Here is a 23,223-nt window from a genome sequence, read left to right as displayed (position 1 = left end):
TTAATGTGGTATCATCCTGGATGAGGTGTGTAGGCCCAAAAATATGACAAGAAGTGTCACTGTAAAATACATCCAAAAGAGAAACACAGACAGAAGAGGATCAGGCACCATCATCACGGAGATGGAGATTAGCAGGACGCAGCTGCAAGCCAGGAAATGGCTGGACCACCAGAACCAGGGAGAGGCAGCCAACAGCACGTACTCTGGAGGGAGCAGGACCCTATAGAAACTTTGCAACTGCAAGGTCATAAATTAATTCTGTTGTTTAAGCTACTTAGTTTGTGGTAATATTCTAATGTGGCCATAGAAAGCTAATATTGAGCATTTATGAAAACACTACAGTTCATGTCATACTTAATGAGAAACTATTAAACAATTATGTTATCTGAAATCATCAGCCTTATCGGCATTTTAGCTGGAGGTTGTAGCCAGTGGAATAACGTAAGAAAATAAAAGACTAGCAAAGGGAAGAACTAAAAATATTTTATTTGTATATAATATGACTACCTATATTAAGAAAAGGAACTTCATAATAAAATAAAATAAAACTACATAACAAAATTGTAGGGCTAAGAAGGAAATTTATCATGCTGGCAGGATATAAGGTTAATAGAAAATAATCAACTACATTTGCACATAGTAGTAGCAAAGAATTGTCAAATAAAATTCAAAAACTCCATTTATACTTAAAAAAAAAAATATGCGGGAATAAATTTAACAAAAGGCACACAAATTTTGTACCCTGAAAAATACTATGAAACATTATCAAGAGAAATTAAATAAGAGCTAAACAAATGGAGATAGGTTATATGTCCGTAGATTAGAAGACGCAAGGTTGTTCATATGTCAGTCTTCCCCTGTGTCCATAGGTTCAATGTACTCCCAAGCAAAAAGGATAACTCTGAAAAGAAAATGAAAATGATCTAAAACAGCTAAGAAAAGATTACAAATGAAAAAGCTGAGGTATTTTAAGACTTCCTATAAAGCAATAAAAATCCAAGATGTCATGGTATTAGGGAAAAGATAAAGCGGTAGGATGAACAGAACAGAGATGTTAAAGTGTAAAAGAAAATACCTTCAGCAAATTTCACTGAAACAACAAAATAAAGAATAGACAAACAGGTTGTATCATTTTCATATAGCAAAATACTGGGCAATAAGATAAAAATGAATATGCATAAGCATAGATGAGTCTGTGTGGACAGAAATGAAACAGTGGTTTATATGATGGGTAAAGATTCACCACAAGGTAGAAAATGCAACTAACTACCCAGGATGATGGAAATGATGTATTATGGGACAAAACTCATCAAATTTTACACTTTTTAAAAGTCCACATCAAAGTGGTAAGATGTTAAATAAGACTTAAATACTCAAGGGTAGTAGAAGGGAAATGGACCCATAAAATAACTGGACACAGAAGTTCGAGTTCCCTGAAATAATGTCATGGGGTGTTGTAGAAAATTCCTTACCTTGAATATATTCCAAAATAGTTTGAAAAAGAAAATTCCAGAATATTGCTAATTTAAAGTTTGTAGCTGAGAGACTTGGTTATGTCAAAAAGTAAGAGCCAAGAGAGTAACGGGTTGAGCAGAGCTTTAGGTAGTTACACGGGATTTAAGAGACAACAATTCAGCACAACGTGGGACAAATAGCTAACTCATCAGACCCTTTGCAGGGCTGTTTCTTTGTTTATTTGCTGTCGCTGTTTAATTTCTAGGATTTATCTATTTTTACCAAAGGCCTCTAGAATCAGATGGTCTTGTGGACCACACGGTCTTATGAATCATCTGATTCATAGAAGAATTCATGTATTAGACCCCAGCCCTCAATGTGATGGGATGAAGAGATGGGGCTCTGGGAGGTAACTGGATTACTGACTTCATATAAAGAACCCCAAAGTTCTCTCTATTTCTGCCACATGGGAATACAGTGAGAATTCAATAGTCTCAGGACCGGATGATGCCAGCAATCTCACCTTAGACTTCCACCCTCTAGAACTGTAAGAAATAAATTTCTGGGGTGGTGCCTGTGGCTCAGTGAGCAGAGTGCTGGCTCCATATACCGAGGGTGGTGTGTTCGAGCCCAGCCCCGGCCAAACTGCAACAAAAAATAGCCGGGCATTGTGGCAGGCGCCTGTAATTCCAGCTACTTGGGAGGCTGAGGCAAGAGAATCGCCTAAGCCCAAGAGCTGGAAGTTGCTGTGAGCCCAGTCTAACGAGGGCAACAAAGTGAGACTCTGTCTCTAAAAAAAAAGAAAGAAAGAAAGAAAGAAATTTTTTTCATTTTATTTATTTTTATTTATTATTATATCATAGCTGTGTACATTAACACAATCATGTTTATAAGCCATCCAGTCAGTGTAATTTCGTTACAGAAGCCCAAACAGACAGACCAGATGGTAAAGAGGTCAAGCCTGCCCTTTTTTTTTTTTTTTTGTAGTTTTGGCTGGGGCTGGGTTTGAAGCCGCCACCTCTGGCATAGGCGCCGCCCAAATATACATCCATCTAATTTTTTTTTTTTGTAACCAGGTCCCACATCAGGAAAACAATCATTGGTTTAGGACCAGAGTGTCCTGAGCAGCCTCAAGGAGCCTGCTATTAGCCTTAGGATTTCTTCCCAGGGCCAAATCAAACCTGTACCAACCCCAGCTTTTGGGTGCCACTTTGCCACTTCTGACACCAACATCATTGTGGAATCTTGTTTTTGTCCACTGAAAGCTGTCTCCCCTCTTCTTTCTACCGAATTAGTTTTTTTTTTTTTTTTTTGTAGAGACAGAGTCTCACTTTATGGCCCTCGGTAGAGTGCCGTGGCCTCACACAGCTCACAGCAACCTCCAGCTCCTGGGCTTAAGCGATTCTCTTGCCTCAGCCTCCCGAGTAGCTGGGACTACAGGCGCCTGCCACAACGCCCGGCTATTTTTTGGTTGCAATTTGGCCGGGGCTGGGTTTGAACCCGCCACCCTCGGTATATGGGGCCGGCACCCTACTCACTGAGCCACAGGTGCCGCCCATCTACCGAGTTAGTTTTAATAATTACTGGAATTTAGTGGGCATTCTCTAATCTCTCATGAAAGACTTGGTTTCCTTAAATAAGACTTTATTCAATATACAGACAGTTTTCTTTCCCAGCAGTTTTTATCTAACTGATTTTCCAAGCACCATGTTAGAGCATTTGTGCAAGGGCTGAATCATTTTCTGCTTCCTTTGCCGTGCAGAAGAAAATTGACATCAGAATTCTGTCAACTCTCCATATCACTTAACACTGTTCAAGAGCACTGTGCCTCAGTTCAGAGTTGGAGGAATTTGAGGGGTGTGACCAGATATAATTCTTAATGCCAGGCCCTGAAAACATTCCATTTATATCTGTCACTTCTGTCTCAGGCCTGTCATTTCTCTAAAAATTCAGTGGCATATTGTAACGCCAACTCAAAATTCCCCACTCCTTTCTGGCAGTGTATCTTCTGCAAGGGCTTCTAGACTTTGGTAGCACCAGGAGTTCAGGAGCCAAGCACACAGCAGCCCTCCAGCCCACAGGGGCTCCTGAGTCAGAAAAAAGGACTTCCAAGACACGACTCATGGCTTCTACAGACATCCTTGCCCATGACTAGACAATTCCAATTTCCCGATACAATTCTTACTTTGAATGTTTGGCTGTACCCCATTTTCCACTTTTTGTGGTCATCCATGGTTCTTAGCCTTCCTGTAATCAGTTCACACAGTGCTTCAGAGCCTGGGTCTGCAACTGAAACATATGTCTTGAAACATGCAGTTCGCAAAAGTTCCAATTAAGATCTCTGAGTTTTCACACTGTCACTGACTTTGAGATAGTGGATTGAGAATTATCACAGATCTTGCCTGATGCGTCTCAACCTCTGATTGCTTCACATCCCAGGATTCCTCAGATATGGCAAATGTCCATTCTTATTTCAATTATAAGGGTGCATTTAATCTAAAACACATCAAGGGACTGCATCTTAGTACAAAATTTCTATGTGAAAAATTATGCATCACTAAGACGCCCATCTACTTTAAGATTTGGAAAATTTATCTCTAAGTATCTCTTCCACAGCTTTGAAAATTCAAGCTGTCTCCAGAGTTTCTCTGGATCTCTTATTCTGGAGAAATTATTTGGCTCTTCTCCAAATATTTCAAAGGATAATACTCTATTATCCTTAATTCCTAAATTCTCTCCCTCCTTCCTCACTCAGCTCTGTCAAAGACCTTGGAGCAGAGGGACCTTCTGCTTCCATGTGTGTGGGTAAGTTGCATTCCTGCTCAGGCTGAGCTGCTCAGTCGCTGTGCCCTTTCCACAAGCAGCTTTGGGCGCTGCACATTCCCAGAGATACGAAAGTGCACAGTGAGGGTCTGAGGAGCAGTGCACAGCCTTCCATCACCTGCCAGGCCCTGCTGCTGCAGCAGCATCTCTACAGACCCCACCTGTTCTCCTGCTGTGTTAGAAACCCCAGGACCTAAGTGTAATCTACTCTCTAACTTCCCTGCTCCTTTTCAAGCTAATGCCTCTCCTTGTTGGTTATCCTTCTAGAAGCATGAAGATACCATCGTTCATTGGTGCTTGTTGAACTCCAAATAGGCAAGAAGTTTTGCCTGAAGAGTACTATGTCATTTTCACTCTGCAATTTTTATTCTAAATAAGAAAAATGTGCTCAGTTCTTCATCTTCCCCCAATTTTCCCAACCCAGTTGTTGCATTGCTAACTGAACTGGTGATGATCTCCAGGGCTCTTTTCCAAATATTTCAAAGAATAATACTCCATTATCCTTTATTCCTAAATTTTCTCACTCAACCCTGTTGAAGACCTTGGAACAGAGGGACCTTCTTGAGACTTTACAGTCTCACTGTAATTCATTATTTTCCTCTCACATCTAAAGAGATAGAATCATATGGATCCATCTGTTATAGATTAGTGCTGTGTACATTTAATTTTGCCTTTTTTACCATTTCTAAATGTTTATTCACCCCAATTAATTCCAAGTCTCATTGCTCACAGCAGCTTTTCTATATTTTTTTCTACTTAATCTTCTAATCCCTTTTAGCAGAAGAACCACACTCTGCACAGAACGATCAGATAAGTAGTAATATTCCCAGCCACATAGCACCCCCTTTTTTGAATTTTAACTGTTATTATACCATCTTCAAATATTATCCCTTCTTGCCACCGTGTTCTTAGCAATGATTATAAATTGTCCCTCTCAAGCATGACGTGGTTGTATACATTGAGAGAACCTTGAGAGCCCAGGTTAGCCGTATTTCTCAAACTGTAAAGTGAGTACAGCATGTGATTCGACAGTGGCGTTTCTGTGAAATAGTCTAGGATTCTAGAAGAAGAAAAAAGTTAGGTACAAGTATGTTCTTTAGAATTTTTTAATTATAGTAACAAAGAAAAGAAAAGGCATGATCTAATCTAGCAAAAGAAGAGAATAGCTAAGCAAATTACAATATATATTTCTGCAGCATAATCAATTTTGGTCAATTTATTTTTATGCTTTCAAGTCTCACATTTCTCATAACCCTGTGTAATAGACATTTTTCTTATTTTGAACAACCACTCTCCAGTCTTATTTCTGTTAATATGTTGGTTATGATGGGAAGATAAAGCTTCCTGTAGAGAAGCCAAAGAGGTTTAATCTTCATTTCCCTACACGGCACAGTCAAGGGGCAGAGACAGAAGACTCAGGCCAGTCCAGTGCTGTCTCACAGGACTGGGGGATATGAGCTAATGCCAGTGCATGGTTGTAGAAAATGTTCATTATGGTTTAGAGCAGATTCTGTGACCTTTACTCTTCTGTAATTAGAGCTTCCTGATGTCCACAGAGTCCTTGTTTCCCATGCCTGGACTTCTGTTTCCCAAAGTAACAAAGAAAACAAACGTTAGCAAGGGCTGGGAACTCTTCTAGATGTTTGATGAGTATAAACCCATTTCTAGATGTTTGATGAGTATAAACCCATTTCCATACATATAAAACCCCATATGTAAATTTAATTATTATCCAATTTTTTTTTTCATAAGAAAACAATCTCAGAAAGTTTGGATGACTTAGGGTCACAAAGAATCAGAGCAATAACTTGAAACCAGGACCTCTGGCTGCGCAATCCGTGTCATTAACAATGATACCAATGCCTTTTACACAGTCCTTTGAAAACAAAAGCTTTGCCTGAAAACTCTTCTGACCTTTCCCAGTTAAAACAATATATGTGCTCTTTTGTGCTCATGGCCTCAGGAAATGCAGATTATAAAAGATCCAAGCTTTTCATGTCAGTTCAGTTTGGGTAAGGGACACAAGTCATACACAGTAGGTTTGGGAGCTCAGGTGACCTGCATCCAAACTGAATACAGGCTTTTTTGATGGGAGGGATCTTGAGGTAAAGAAAATCTTTGATGGAAAGGTTTATGCCTTGACACAACCCAGTCTAAAACCTAGGAAAGCAATGGTGGGAGAGACCACAGAAAATCCACATAAGCTAAGCTCAGAAAAAAAAAAATCACACCTTGGGAGTAATAACATATCCTAGAAATAAGACAAAACTGAAACAGCCACCACCCCTCAGCCCCAGGAAAGCTACAACCAAGAACTATAATATCAAGGCAAACTGCTAGTGTTTAATTGTCATAATGAATGAATGAAACCCTTTATGAGAAGACAGAATAATCCATAGTTTCTTTACCCCATAATTATCTAGGGTGTCCAGCATACCATTAGAAATTATTAACTGGGCTGGGCGCCTGTAATACAGCTGCCAGGGTGCCAGCCACATACACCAGAGCTAGCGGGTTCAAAACCATCCCGGGCCTGCCAAACAATAATGACAACTACAACCAAAACATAGCCCAGTGTTGTGGTGGGCGCCTGTAGTCCCAGCTACTTGGGAGGCCACGGCAAGAGAATCACTTAAGTCCAAGAGTTAGAGGTTGCTGTGAGCTATGATGCCATGACACTCTACACAGGGTGACATAATGAAACTCTGTCTCAAAAAAGGGAAGGGAAGGGGAGGGAGAAAGAAAAGAAAGAAAGAAAGAGAGAGAGAGAGAGAGAAAGAAAGAAAGAAAAATTAATAACTGAAAAAAATAAGAGAAAGACTACATATTAATTGTTGGAAAGACTTTGCATAGAAGCAGATGCAGAGATGATTAAGATATTAGAGTTAACACGGATTTAACAATGATAATGATAAAATAATAAAGAATGAAAATAGAGAAAAACAGACAAAATAGATATAAAGATGTTTAATTTCAGCTGAGAATGAAACACATTAAAATATGGAAATCATACACGTCTAAGTGAAATAAATGAAATTAAAAGGTCATGGGGCAGTTTCAACAGCACACTGAAAACAGAAGAAGAAAAGATGAATGAACTTGAAGGCCAATTAGTAGAAAATGTCTGAAGAAGAAAGGGGGGGGAAGAAAAAACAGAACAAGAAATAAAAATCTATAGAATATGGTCAAATATGTCAACTTGGAGTCTCAGAAGGATGGCAGAGAGGGAATGAAAAATTTTCAAAATGTGAAAAAAAAAAAATCACCAAAGTTTAAAAATACACAGCTTAAAAACAAGAGAAATACAAAAATCTCTTGAGCTGAATGATTTTGAAATATATATATATTTATATAATTTATATATGTAGGCGGTGCCTGTGGCTCAGTGAGCAGGGCGCCGGCCCCATATAACGAGGGTGGCGGGTTCAAACCCAGCCCCGGCCAAACTGCAACAAAAAAATAGCTGGGCGTTGTGGCGGGCGCCTGTAGTCCCAGCTGCTCGGGAGGCTGAGGCAGGAGAATCGCCTAAGCCCAGGAGTTGGAGGTTGCTGTGAGCTGTGTGATGCCACGGCACTCTACCGAGGGCAATAAAGTGAAACTCTGTCTCTACAAAAAAGAAAAAAAAAATTTATATATGTATAAGTATATATCTCAACACTCAGAGAATTCTCTTTAAAGGAGGCTTTATTGCATTAAAAGATGTATAATATAGTTGGAAAAATGAAAGTTGTATAACAATCATTAAACTTCCAATGCAAGTAAAGTAGAAACAACATAACCAATGGAAAATAGGGGAAAAAAAAGCAAAGCAATCAATGTAATACAAAGAAATGTATTAAAAATCAATAAATCCAAAAGATATTTTGCCTAAAAATTCAAAGTACCTTGGTACTTTGAAAAAATTAATGTCAATACTGAAAAACAAATTATCCATACAAATTTACAATTTTAATCCAAATTAAAAAGAAACATTATCATGGATACAACATATATTAAATAAAAGAAGATGTTACATACAGTTTTCTGTTGGTAAATTTGAAAATTGGGGGAAATTAATGCATTCTTCAAAAGTAGTAAAGCCTAGCCAAATGTGGGGGCACGTGCCTATACTCCCAGCTATTCATGAGGCTGCAGCAGCAGGATCACATGAGCCCAGGGGTTTAAAGCCACTGCACACCAGGCTGGGCAACTGAGTGAAACCTTATGTTTGAACAACAATAGCAAAAAACCCCCACATAATCCTAGCACTCTGGGAGCTTAGGCGTTGTAGACCAACCTGAGCAAGAGTGAGACCCTGTCTCTACTACAATAGAAAAATTAGCCAAACACTGTGGTGGACACCATGGTAGTCCTGGATACTTGGGAAGTTGAGGCATGAGAATGGCTTGAGTGCAAGAGTTTGAGGTTGCTGTGAGCTATAATGACACCACAGCACTCAAATCCAGGGCGACAGAGTGAGGTTCTGTCAAAACAAACAAAAAACACACACACAAAGAAAGTTAAAACCTACCATATCTGATACATGAAGAAATAAAATATCTATATACTCCAATAATTATTAAAGTTAAATTCATAATCTAAAGCTTTGTTAAGAAAATTGCAGGTCCAGGTAGCTTTATTTGTGAATTCTTTGAAACATTTAGAGAATATATAACACCCAAATTTTACATCAAAATATTCATAAAATATTGAAAGAAAGACTATGTCCCTGAAACAATTTGTTTGCCCAAGACTCTGAAATATCCTGTAGGGAAATTTTTTACTTTATTTAAACCAGCCTTCCCCAAATTTATTTGACAAATAATATTTTAGGACACGTATTAGTTTCTTACTACAGGAAATCCACTCACATGTTACACAGTGCTGGGCCTAATTCTTGGTGGTATTCACATTTTTTTCATGAATGCGCAGAGTAGATGATCAACTGTATCTATTTCATCAAAATCCAACCAACGCGTCATTCTTCTACATCTGTCCATCTATCTCCTGAAAACCTTGAGTGAATCTACTTAAAACTCTAATTAAAAGTCTAATTAAATCTTCTGCTCTATTGCAAACTGGTGTCTGTCTGCTGCCTTATTCATTACATCTTGTTCTATAAAATACTTTCCATACATTTTTTCCTGTTGCAGATATAAATGAACATATCCCCATCACAGCACACTTCCATGACTTACCCACACTTAGTACATCTAAAATGGCTAATTTTGTTGGCAAGTCAATCTATAATTCCTGTTTGCTAATTCTTAGCAATTTTTAAATTCTTTTTTGTTAATCCTTACCATGTATTTCAATTATTTTTATGCACACATTTCTGTATGTTGTATAAACCCTACTTTCTCATTCAAAAATGCCACTCCAAATGCAAGTTAGTGAAAGTTGGGATTTGATAAAAAAAAATTTACACCTCTTTTAATATTTAATATTTGTGCAAAGCAAGTAATTCCCAGTATTCAGTAGTGAATTTCTCATCACACGTGACTACGTTTGGATTTGATCTTCCCTTTTCCTCTTTTACCCTTTTCCCTTCAAGTCCATTTATAATGAGGGTTTTCTAGTCATTAACCAAAGGAAGGGAATTTTCAGCAACACACTGAATCAATGACCAAAAAATGGAAGAAACACATGGGTACCTTATATCAATACTCTATCGACCCCTAGTTTATTACAATGCATAAAATTTGTTAAGGATCTCCCAAAGTGAGAGGGAGAATTGTAAAGACCTTGTGTCCGAGCAGAATGAAAGGTTAGAATTAAATGTTAAGTGAACGACAGCTCAAGGCCCCGAAGCCTGGATTTACTTGTTGTTTCTGCCTGATGTCTCAGCCCCCAGCAAACATGAGTCCAGATCCGATTTTCATCAGGACAAGCCTCCAGGCTCCACTCAGACCGTGAGAACCGGCGGGGCACAGCTTGCTGGGGGGCGAGCCTTGGATATCCCCGGTGTGGACCAGCTGCCCACGGAGCTCTCCCCTCCTCTTCGGGAGGCCTTCACCTGGGGACGCCGCAAAACTCTGACTGCGGTGCGGCTGGCCTGGCGCTTGGCCTGCCTCCCCGACGGGTCCCTGATGAAGACGCCTGACCTGGACACCCGAAGTCTGGGCTGGACGGGCTAGATGGGCTGCTTGCCCAGAACATTCGCCCCAGGAGATGGGACCTACAAGCGCTGGACTTAAACAGAATATTGATGCCAATTGTGCACTATACGGTCAGGGGACGCTGTGTGCTGCTCAAAAGCCGAGAATAGGAGGCAAACAGCAAAGGACGGACTCTGGACTGACCTGGCCTGTACCTCACTCCCACCTGGCTCCCAGTCAGGAAGGCAGCGGCGCAGGGTGGAGTTGTGGACTCGCCTGTCCAGAGCAAGCCTGGATCGGTTCCTCACCTCCCCCACTCTGAGGTCGGGAAAGAGCTCCTTCCCGGTGCTGTACCAAGCTGGGTGTCCACAATGCCTGCCCACTGAACCGGCGAGGTCCTGGACACAGTGGGCCTGGATTGTGTTCAGGGGGTGGAAACAGATCGCAGCCAGGAGCTGTCCCCGAGGCAGGGAATGAGTGATCTCTCCAACATCCATGTGCGCCCTCAGTTCCCCGGAGAAGGAGCAGATCGCCCGGCATACACCTCAGTTCCTGCAGCTGGAAGACCTCCGAAGCTTCGTGTCTTCGTACGCCGGCTCCTTCCTCGCAGTTTGGCTTCACCAGGTGCCCAGTGCCTCAAGACCTCCGGAGACCCTCTTAGAAACCAACTGCCTGCCATCAGCGTGAGATTGGGTCAGGCTCAGTCAGCTGACGGAGCTGCATTTGGGGGGGCGCCATGCTGACCAGTTTCCATCCCGACACCGGTCCCCCCACTTATGCTGGAGAAATTTGCAACCACGGGCCAGTCCCGGCTCTTAGAGAACTGTGGGACCGTGGCCTCCCAACCCAGTGTCATCACTGCTACCAGCTGACGACCTTTAGTTTCTGCGGGTCCCATCTCAGTGGCTGCCCCAGGCTGCAGGGCCGAGGAGCTCAGCAGCCGGGAGATCTGCCCTCCCCTCTGGGGAGTTAGGACGTGTGGGTGCCCACACTGCCAGGAATATGCCAGTGAGGGGCAGAGCCGTGGAGATAGTGAGGGACCATGGGCAGCCCAAGAGGATGGTGTCCAGGACTCTCCCCAGACCATGCTAAGTTATCGGGAAGATGGTCCTACGGTCTACAAGAGGGGTGTGTCCGACCTGTGCCCTGAGCGGCGCGCTGATTTAGTGAGCAGCTTTTTTGCTTATCTGTGGCGTCATGTTGTATATCACAAAAAGTACACACGGACTTTGGGAGCGGGGGTGCTTTTTGTTTTTGCTAATCAGCTTTCCTTGGAGTTTGTGTATTGACTGTGTGGCATAAGGCAACCCTTATTCTTCCAGCACGCAGCAGAGAAGAAAAAAAGAAAAGAAAAAGAAAGGTTGACCACCCGTAGTCTGGAGCCGGGTCCATGCGGCCGCTGCACCCTGCCTTGTTTTGGGTATCAAGGCTTTCTTCCCTGCACTTGGAAACTGAAACCCGGGACATGGCTACCTCGTAAACGAGTATAAAACCATCCAGTTAGACACCTGCTCCGCGTGATGGGAACAGGAAAGGTGACAGAGCAGAGGGTAGACCTGAGGGGAATGACGCATGGAGGCCAGGGTCACAGTCAGAGAGACAGGAAACTGAATTACTAAGGTGTGAATGAGTTAACTCTGCAGGGGGTACCTGCAAAGAAATTCTCAGAAATAAAGGGGAAACTCAGAGTAAAAAGAAAGTTGAATACAATAGGAAAAAATGTGTCTTTTAGGAGGCTGAAATTACAGTATATACTGAAATTTTTATCTTCACACATGAAGGTCTGATCTAGACCACAGAAGGTTCTGACTCAAAGCTGTTCTAGAAGGAACCGACAGCCATCAACGCCTCAGTGTCAAGAGTCTCTTTTAGTAAAACATCTGCTTCAGTTACTGGGTTCTGCCTTCCTTGGTGGAGCTGCCCAATCAGTGTCTCATAGCGGGAGTGCAGTGACAAATATATACACGAAGGAGGCCTGGTCAGTCTGATTTATGAGGGCTTTTCTTTTCTAATTAGATTCAGTAATTTGTTTTTTTTTTTTTTTTTGGTCAGGACTCTAAATAGATTGCTTGATCAAACCCAATTTTTAAGGACCATTTATGCCATGTCTATGTTATGAGTAAGATCAATTTCTGAATCAGAAACAACAATTGAGGCACTGGGGGGAAAGATGAATCATTAGTTCATTAGCGAATAAGAGGCCAAGCTTTTAGGGTCACTGAAGGTGGTCCAGATGAGAGCAGGACAACTAGCTGGTGGGATCCTGGCAAAGCATCTCATGACCACAGCTGCTGAAACACCAGGCAGAGTAGATTGCAACCTAATGTGACCAGTTGACTGTTTGAAGTATGGAACATGGGGGGCGGGGACATATACAATTCATTACAGGAATAATTGTGGAATATTTCACTGTGTTAGAATATCTACTTTAGACAAGGCACTGTGATTTTCCTGGATATAGAAGATTAATATGCTTCTCTGCTTTATGTCAAGAAAGTGCCATACTATTAGGCAATACATAGACAAAAATAATTAATAATATCTTTACATATCCACATTGTTTAAAGAGCTTTTCCAAATAAGTAGGGAGCAGAAAAATGATGCAATGACAAAATGTATGGGAAAATATGAATGGTCTTCAAAGATAAATTTGTGTTAAAACTCACTAGTAAATAAAAAAATAAAGATATTAAAAGAAGGGAGTCAAGGAAGAAATTGCAAACTTTGATTATCAAAGACACCACTGAGAAAATGGAAATATAAGCCATAAGACTGGAGAAAATACTCCGATAATTAATTGAAAATAATATTAATAGATTCACTCCATACTTCTTAACCTTACCATTTGCATGTTATAGCTCTTCCCAATCTTTTGTATTTGAAATATCTGTGTCTGTGCAAATGAACTGCCCAGATCTTACCGATGGTAAGAGATGTAACTCTTTCTTTTTATTCAGCCTGGCAATCTGTGCCTTTTCACTTGAGTGCTTAGCATATTTACATTTACATTCAAAATAGTTGATGACATGACTGGGCTCTGACACATTGTTGTGCTATTTATTATCTTGTCTGTTTCTTATTCTCTATTATGCTTGTTCGGATTTATTTTAGGTTAATCAACTGTATTATAGTGTTTCATTTTAATTCCTCATTTAACTTTTCAGCTCATCCTTTCAGAAGTGTTTTAGCAGTTGCTCTAAAGATTATAACTTTATGTTCTAACTGAGATTTAATATTAATACGGCCCAGGAATCTTATAACAGTACAGTTTTATTTACCTCATCTTTCTTTGTGCAATTTTTGTCATTCATGTCTATGTGAATCGAATATATCATACAACCAATATACATTTATATCATATATACATATATTAAATAGCTCTGCATTTATTATAAACCACTTCATGTACTGTTTAAAAACTCTACATTTCTTTCCAAAATTAAGGTTAGAAAAATATAGTATTTCTATTTCTCACTATTTGCTTTCCCCACGCCTTCCTTCCTTCCTGCCAAGCTAGGTCTCTGTCTGGCTGTATTTGTTTCCATCCAAGGAAGAACTTTTCTTAAGATTTTTTTTATAGTGAACTCAACTGTCAACATTTTTTTATCAAGATTTTTTTTTAGAGTGAATTAAACTGGCAACATTTTTTAAATCATGTTTTAACTTCACATTATTATTGATATTTAACTTTTTGAATTATACTTGACATAAAATGGACAAATTCTAAGTATATAATCAGATAAATATTGACAAATGTGTGCAGCCTGGAAACCAGCACATATTCAAGATATGGAATATTTCTGTCACTGCAAAAAGGTCCTTGCACCCCTTGAATTTGATCCCAGACTACCTCTCATGCAAACAGTTTATCTGTTTTATATCACCACATAGTAATGTCCAGGTTCTGGAACTTCACATAAATGGAATCCTGAAGTCTATGAACTTTGTGTCTAGCTTCTTTCTCATGTTTTCAAGATTGATCAATATTTCGTAAATCAGCCTTTCATTACTGATAAGGAGGATTTCATTTAAAAGATATACCATAATTTATGTATTAATTCACTTATGAAAGGATATTTGGATTATTTCTATTTGGGACTACATCGAATTAAGTAGAACATGTGGGTATAAGTCTTTTGTGGAAGCATATTTTTATTTCCTTTAGGAAAATACCTAGAAATGGAATTTCTGGGTTCTATGATAAGTGTGTGATTAACTTTAAAGAAACTACCATAAAATCAACCAAAGTCATAGACACATTTTACTCTACTATTAGCAAAATATGAGAGTCTAATTGCTTCGCATTCTGGTCAATGTTCCTTTAACTGTACTCACTCCAGTGGTTGTGAAAGTGCTACATCTCTGTGGCTCCACTTTGCATCACCCTGACACTGAGATGTTTGAACACCTGTTCTTCTGCTTATGGGCTAGTCCCATGTCTTTTTTTGCATGTTTCTTTGTGTAGATTTTATCTTATTATTGAATTGTAAGAAGTTGTTATATATTCCAAATATAAATTCTTTACTAAATGAATGCGTTGCAAATATTTTCCTGTAGTCTGTAATTGAAATGTTCATTTCCTTAATAGTGTCTTTAGAAAAGCAAAACTTTTAAATTTTGATGAGTTCATCTCTATATATTTTTGGAGATTATTAGAATTTTGTTTCTAAGAGATTTCTTCTCAACATTTCTTTTTATTTTATTTTATTATTATTAAATCACAGCTGTGTACATTAATGCGATCATGGGGCACCATACCCTGGTTTTATAAACAGTTTGACACATTTTCATCACACTGGTTAACATAGCATTCCTGGCATTTTCTTAGTTATTGCTTTAAGATATTTATATTCTACATTTACTAAGTTTCACATGTACTCTTGTAAGATGCACCACAGGTGTAATCTCACCAATCACCCTCCCTCCGCCCATCCTCCTCCCTTCCTCCTCTTCCTCTCCCCCTTCCCCCCAAATGGAAAAAAGGTATCCAATGTACTCAGCCCTACTATGAAACTAATTTATGGCTTTCATATGAAAGCTATAACCCAGTTATAATCCTCCCAACATTTCTTTTGAGAAATTTTATGTTTATCGCTCTAGTACATGTCAAATTAATTTTGTACAAAATATAAGGCAGAAGTCAAGGTTAATTTTTCCCACATGTGAATATATACTTGTTGGAAGGCCACTTGTGTGAAAGACTGTCTTTTTCTCATTGAATTATGTTGACATTATCATCGACTATCAACTGACTGTTAAATGTAATTGGTTTGTGCCAATCATCTATACGTACGCATTGACACCAGGCCCACACTGCCTCAAACACTATTGCTTACAGTGAGTTTTGACGTCAGGCAGTGCAGATTCTCTAAATGGTCCTTCTTTTTAAAATATTTTTGACTGTTTTACTCCTTTGCCTTTGCACATATTTTTATAACTAAACTGTCAATTTCTACCACAAAATTACTGTGAGGATTTTGACTGAGATTTTGTTGATGTAAAGAGTAACTTGGGGGTAATGTCCTCATTCCTATTATGCCTTCCAGTTCACAGACGTATATTACACCAATTTATTTAAATCTTATTTAATTTCTCTCAATAATATTTGTCAAGTTATTTCTTAAATTTATTTCTATGTAAATGCACTATGCTTTTGAAAATAAAATCACTTAATGCAATTTTCTTGATTTTTAACTTAATATAGAGAAATAGGAGTTGTTTTTTGTATATTGACTTTGTAGCCTTTCATCTGACTGATCTAAATTACTAATACTAGTAGTTTGTGGTAGAATCCTTTGTACTTTCAAGGTAGATACTAATTCATAGAGCTGTCTTATGATCGATTATAATATTAAGCGCTAGACGTAACTCACTCTGCTTGACTCTATTCTCTGTATTTTGCAAAAAAAGAAAATTAGGCTCCATAGTGTTAAGTGACTCCCCGGAGGCCCCATTCTACCAGATGCAAGATTCAGGGCTCAGACTGGGTACAGCTGGCCCCAGAGCCAGTGCTTCCTGTCTGTCCCCCACCTGCCCCATCGCCTGGACATCTGATCGTGGGAGCTGAGACAAGAACGGGGTGTTGCCCTGTTCTGCTTCAGTGGGGGATGATGTAGCAGCTCAGACGTTTAGTCTCTGTGTAGGTTCACAAAAGACCACAAAGATACCACCTGGGAGTATTGATGCTATAGTTCCAAATAAACTTTAGTTGAATTCATGAATACAGAATCCACAAATAATGATATACAGTATTTAATGCCCTAAATCCAGATAACACTTTCAAATAAGTAAAGGTAGAGATAAGAATAAATTCAAGTATTGAGCCTTGAGTTACGCCAACACACACTCACACAAGCCGTGCGGACAGTGGAGAGGGAGGAGTTAGTGGGAGAAGAGAGGAGACAGACCGGGGGTGGGAGGATTAGGAGAAAGGGGAACAATTTTCAGCTCAGTTTCTGTGAAAAGGCATCAGTGAGTGATGAGAAAAAGTAGAAGAGTGTCTTAAAAGCTAAATAACGAGACTTTCAGGACATGACCAAAGTGAACAAATGAAGGAAAAACAGATTTTTAGCACGTGCAGATTGTTCGTAATCTTGGCAATAGCAGTCTTAGTGACTGATTGAAATAAAACTACATTAATACGTCAGCTCTCCCTTTCTTGTGACACTTTACTAAGAAGAATGTGTTTCAACTCCATTCATTTAATACAAACGATATAAAGTCTCCATCTTTTTATGTCTCTTAAGAGTATTCCATGGTATACATATACCAATGTAGTCAATACTAATATGAAGCCAGTAAATGATCTAAAACACACCCACGTAAGAGAAAAAATCCATTCAAGTTGGGGGAAGGGGACCTAGGGACGGGGAGATTGGTGAGCTCTCAGCTAACAGGCACAACGTAAGGGAGTATGACACACCTTTTGGATGCTGGACACAACTATAAGAGGGACTCTACCTAACGAATGCAAATATTATTTGCATTGTACCCTCACATTAACCTGAAGTTAAAAAAAAAAAATTCTGCTCTTTATGTCTGTCTAATAAACTACCCCAAATTAGTGGCATAAAACAGGATTTTTTTTTTTAATGCTTTTGACTCTATGAACCAGAAATTTGGTTCTGACAGAGCAGGGACGATCTGACCCCGGGCTACGTGCTCAGCTTAGCTGGCACGGGCTCCCATGGTTGGGGATGGCCAGGGAGCTTGGCTGGGCCACGCATCTGGGCTTTGATTCTTTCCATGCATCTGCTGCAGCTGGATTGTCCAAGGGGACCCCTACCCCACATCAGCATGGGTACTGGCTGGCATTGCTCTTCTCTCCATGGGCCTGGCCTGGTGGACTGGGCTTCCTCGCAGCATGGAAGTCTCAGGACAGCTGGAGGGTTTACACAGTGGTGTGTTCCCCGTTACTCATCCCAGGAGATGAGGAAGGAAACTGAAAGTCTTCTTAGGACTTAGCCTCCAAGTTGCATATATAGCCTGCAATTTAGGGATGAGAGACAACTAGAAAAACAGAATCACTGTGGGTAAGAGCACATGAGATTTGGTGTGCAAATGGACAGGCTGTAATTAGCTTGAGGCTTGGTAAGTCTATTCATTATCACAAGTGGCAAGGCAGAACACAGGTCATGATGTTGTTAGGGAAGGAATTTAGTAATGGAAGAAAAGAAGTTTCCTTTCTATTTGACTTTATTTTCTCAAATGAGAAGAAAAGTCAACAGTAGAAATGGGGTGGGGGTCAGTGAGCTTTAGTTTGAAGAATACGGGCCATATTCTGGAAACTACATTTACAATGGTATGAAACTTCCAGTAACATTAAATAGCAAGTCTTCAGAAGCCGTCTGGGAGATGCTTGTCTTCACTATCAAATCTACTTCTTTTTCCTTAGTGTTGGCGCTACTTCTAATTCTTCCTAAGTAGATTTTTTTAATAGAGGTAATGCGTAGCTATGTAAAGAGGGCATACATAGCTTTAGTTATACATTTACCCCATTTCCAGATCTAAATTTCTAACTAATATAACGAGAATTAATTTGTGAAGATTAAGACAAATGATCGGGAAGATTTGGATTTTATTTGCAAAATTCTTTACATCTAATTAAATTATAATCTGAGACCTCATACCACTGAGCTGCCGGGAGATCCGAGCTGTTTATCTTAGGGAAACTTTACTGTAACCTACGGTGGCACAACCCGACAGGTGGCCATTGTTACTCCCTCGCTTTGCCTTCTGGAATCTTCCATCACTCAAGGAGTCCTTTAAAGACAGATAGTTCTGAGGCTCGTTGCATTATGGAACTCTCCCACGACCTGGTGCTCCAGGGCTGTGTGTACAGCTTTTTGAAGTGCAGTGGTTCTGTGATTACTTCTCTGAGGTCTTTTCACTTACTGAGAGGAAGCCAGGAAGCAGAGTGAGATTTTCTCTTCTTAAGGACCGACTGAGACCACTCCCCTTAAAAAGTCTGCACCTTATCACGGCTCTATCCAGCTCTACCCTGGATAGGGGGCTCTCCAGGCTCCTGTCCCGGCAAAGCATCCTGGAGGATGGTCCTTTCTTACATCACTTATCTGGATTAAACACTATCCTGTAGCATCAATCATGTGTATTTGCTTATTAGTTTCTTTGCTGGATCCCATGTTGTAACAACAGCACAGTTATCTGAAGTACCTGTCTACTGAAATCATTTGCTATTGGGAGAATACACTTCTAGAGGCCAAGAAAAGCATCACTGCGTCTCACACACTGCGCAAACAAAGGCACAGGATGAGTTGCATGAAGTAGTTGGCAGGCTGAATTCAGTGCTTACTGTGCTGGGTGCTGTGGTCAGTTATCTACCCTTTTGTGTGATGTATCGCCACATGATGATACTGAAATTATATACCTGTCTGGTGCCTTACAGTTTACAAAACGTTTTAGGAAACATTATATTATTGCCTCCTAAAACAATTCTGTAAGGACAGATGTTATCATATGATTAGTTTTCCCATTTTCTCCTTTTTCTTTTATCTTTTAGTAGGAAAAAAAATGAACCTTTGAAAAATTGTGAAATATAGTGGGTTACATAGGAGGTAATAATTCCTGAAGGACTAGTTCAAATCTAGTTCCTCTGTTTTAGGGGGGAAATCGTATTTCCACCACAATCACATTTAAGCCCATTCTTGAAATAAAGTGCAACTTATGCCTTTATATGTATTCAAAAGTGAATTTGCAAAAAGAAGCCACTGGGCAACCCTTACCACCGGCTTCCCACACTGCCAGGTGCCCCCTGCTCGCACGACGGATGCAATGATTACCACGTTGAAACTCTACTGCCCTGAAGGCTGATGATTGTAAGTGTATTTCATATTAGCATTCGTTTTATAGATTTTCCTCTCTGCCTAGAAATATCGCTTCAACTCTACTCACCATGGCAACAAAACAGCTGAAGATTCTTACAGCTTGCCTAGTGAAGAAAAATACTTGAAAATATCCTTTGCTGCTAAAATTGGTTTTGTTTTCACAGTACCACACGAAATGTGATTTGAGAGGGGATGAGGGATCTCACCATGTATTTCAAAGATGGATTCACCCAGGCGGAGCATCGAACATGTACCAGAAAGAGAGGAAAAGAATAAAGAACAAAAGGAAAGAAGCAAGAAAGAAAGGCAGGGAGGCAGGGAGGCAGGGAGGCAGGGAGGCAGGGGGCAGGAGGTCAGGGGGTCAGGGGGTCAGGGGGTCAGGGAGGCAGGGGGCAGGGGGGTCAGGGACACAGGGGGTCCGGGGGAAGAAGGTCAGGGGGTCAGGGAGGCAGGAGTCAGGGGGCAGGGGAGTCAGGGGGGCAGGGGGACAAGGTGGTGGGGGGCAGGGGGAAGGGAGGCAGGGGTCAGGGGGGCAGGAGGTCAGGGGGCAGGGAGGTGGGTATCAGGGGGGTAGGGAGACAGGGGGCAGGGGGACAAGGGGCAGGCCTCTGCATGTTTATGTCCTGGAAGACATACGTATCCACGCATGAGCTCCCACAAACCGTTCTTCACTGACCTCATGAATTCACTCACTGTTGGATATCCGCCATTCATCTGCTATTTCTTACAAATGGATTATGATCTCCTTGAGAGCAAGAACCATGCCCTTATCCATCTTTGGACCCCTCTTTTTAAGTGTGTGTTGAATAAAAGAATACATTAAGATTTTTATTGAATAATCAATAAAATATAGAAGTTAAATAATGCTTAACTTCAAACAACTTTAGAAATCTTGGCATGAAAGGAATTGTAAGAATATAATTTTTCATGAATGTATTATTTTTGGCAAAGCATCTTAACCAGTTCATTTTCCTTTTTCCCTTGGAATTGTTTGGCCAAGAGAGTTCACATCAGACTGAATTAAACTAAGCACATTTGAAAAGGTAAACATGTTGCCAAATAAGTTAGGTAAAGGTTTACAACGTCATATTGAAATGAAATGATTATGTTTATTTTTCATTGTGGACTCTGTGTATGTACTTGAGATTTGATCACATGTCTTGGAGAGTGGATGAGTGTCAGTTCACTGTGTTTCCTGTGAAGGATAAAGCATTTCCTGGGAACTTAGTTTTTAGAGTCTGATGGTCACGTGGATATTATTCTGCTCTTGGCCCCCAGTAAGTAGTAGTCTGCATTTGGGGGGACATATATCAGAACATACTGTCACATGTTTAACTATCAGCTCTCCAGGAAAAAAAAATACAGCTCATGTTTGTAGTATTTGCTGATTTCTGTGGTTTAAACCCTCCTACCACAACCAAATTCAAGATATCAATACAACATAACTGAACGCAGCGTTGGGAACAAGTGTATTTGGTACGTGAAGTAGCACCACTGTCACATGGATATGAGAGATGTAAATACTCTTCAGAACATAGAAAGGAGTAAAATAATTAGGAAGTGATGGGTCTTGCGTATTTATTACTTTTGTTTTAATATAATTAATTTAATTAATTTGTAATAAAAGTCGTGTTTAAAAACTTGAGCAATCATCTCCCCCATGTAGATAGGAGCCAGCTACGACACTCCACAGCACATTGGCTCTATAGTCCTGTCTTGGATTACTGTACGACAGCAGGTGTGCTGTGATACTGGTTAACACAGCACCTTGTGGCCTGAGTAATGAGCTATGCAGTCTCCACCTTGACACACAGCACCAGGTGCACGATGCATGTGACTGTAGAACAAGGGCTACCGAGGACACACACAGGCAGAACAGTAGCCAAGTGCCATGTTCTCATGTTCTCTTGCCGTTCAGCAAGGAGTCAGCTGGAGCTGGATAGAGCTCAGCACGCCAGGGCAGCACCTCACTCTACACCCTCTGGAGAAAGGCGGGCAGAGAGCAGGCAGCCTACTGGGTGATAGTGGTGCTTTCTGCTAAGAATATAACTTTCTTTGCCAATTTGAGTGTCTGAGGGTGCTCTTCCACTGAATCAACTTGGACTTGCTGAGCCAGGCTCTCACTAGGGGACCTAGTGCATTCTTGACGTGCTTTTCTTCAGCCCATGCCAACCTAGATGGTTCTCAAAATGACATAAATAAGATCATGCAATGTAATTGTTTCTTCTTTCAGGCTAAATTCTAGTTTTCCCTAGTCATCCAGTTTTCTTGCATCCCAGAATATCTTGGGTCTCCTTTTGAGGTAGGTAGTAAGGTTAAGGTCTTCTTGTGGGTTCTAACTGCTGGAGGGAAAGGTGACCGTACAGGCAAAGCTGGGCCATTGATGGCCTGGCCAAAGAAGAGGGAAAGAAGTGGAGGTAACCAAGGGAGGGTTGTGGAACCAGCAAGAACTCAGGTGTGTGACGTCAGCTTTGGAAGATGGCCAGGCTTCCTCACACTAAACGGAAATGGGCTGCCTTCCTTTCACACCACAGTCTTGAGCAGAATGTCCAGGAAGTGACTTTAACCAGCTACTCCAGAGACAAGATCTGCTGGAAACTACAGAACACGGTAGAGAACGGGAGACCCCGACTCTTCTACTGCAGCAGGACACAGCAGGTCTCTCACACACAGGGCTCTGTCTTGGGTAGGGGGATGAGGATGAGGTTAACATCAGAGACTGAGCATTTTCCCTGAAGAGCATTGAGTAATCCCTCAAAGGACTCTTTAAATTATCCCATGATACTGAGTTTCAAACACCATGTCTAAATTATATTTTTCTACTCCACAGTGGGAAAGGAGGTACAAGGAAATAAGAAAGAAGGAAAAAAGATAAATTTTCTTAGGACATTTATTTTTGGTGCTGATAAATCCATAACTTTTCCATAAGACATTCTTAGCAATCCAAGGTGGGTTTCCATGTGGGAGAAGTACCGATCTTAGTCCATCCACTTAAGTGTACAAGACATCACATTTTCTTTATTATTTTCATATTTCAATTTATTATTTAAGTATTCTTCAAATACTGGTGAAAACCAAATTAATATGTCAAAATCTGTGTCCCCCCTATTTATCTTCCAATTGTACAAAGCAAATGAAATTCACAAAAAAAATTAAATGATGATTTCTCAATCATTGGTCAAATGGTCATTGGATAATGAAAATAATGCATACCCCACACCTCCCAACGCATACCGAATGGTCGTTTCTATTTATTGAAAACATTTGCTGAGCTGCTCCCCATTTGTTCCTAGCCTGGGAACCCTATTCTTTTAGCGACTTCTCAGCAAATTCACAGGAAACTCTCCACCTTTCTTCATTTATATCTTCATTTATTGAATTAGTACTTTTTAGAACACTTTAAATGCAAGATTTAGAATGACCAAGGTCAGACGTCAGGAAAAGAAAGGTTTTTCATCAAAGTGTTTTTCATTTCTAACCTTATTAAATAACCCAGCTTTCTCACCTGCTGTGATTTCACAGCT

Source organism: Nycticebus coucang, chromosome 15 (assembly GCF_027406575.1).
Source record: "Nycticebus coucang isolate mNycCou1 chromosome 15, mNycCou1.pri, whole genome shotgun sequence".
NCBI classification, from domain to species: Eukaryota; Metazoa; Chordata; class Mammalia; order Primates; family Lorisidae; genus Nycticebus; species Nycticebus coucang.
This window is presented reverse-complemented; position numbering follows the sequence as displayed.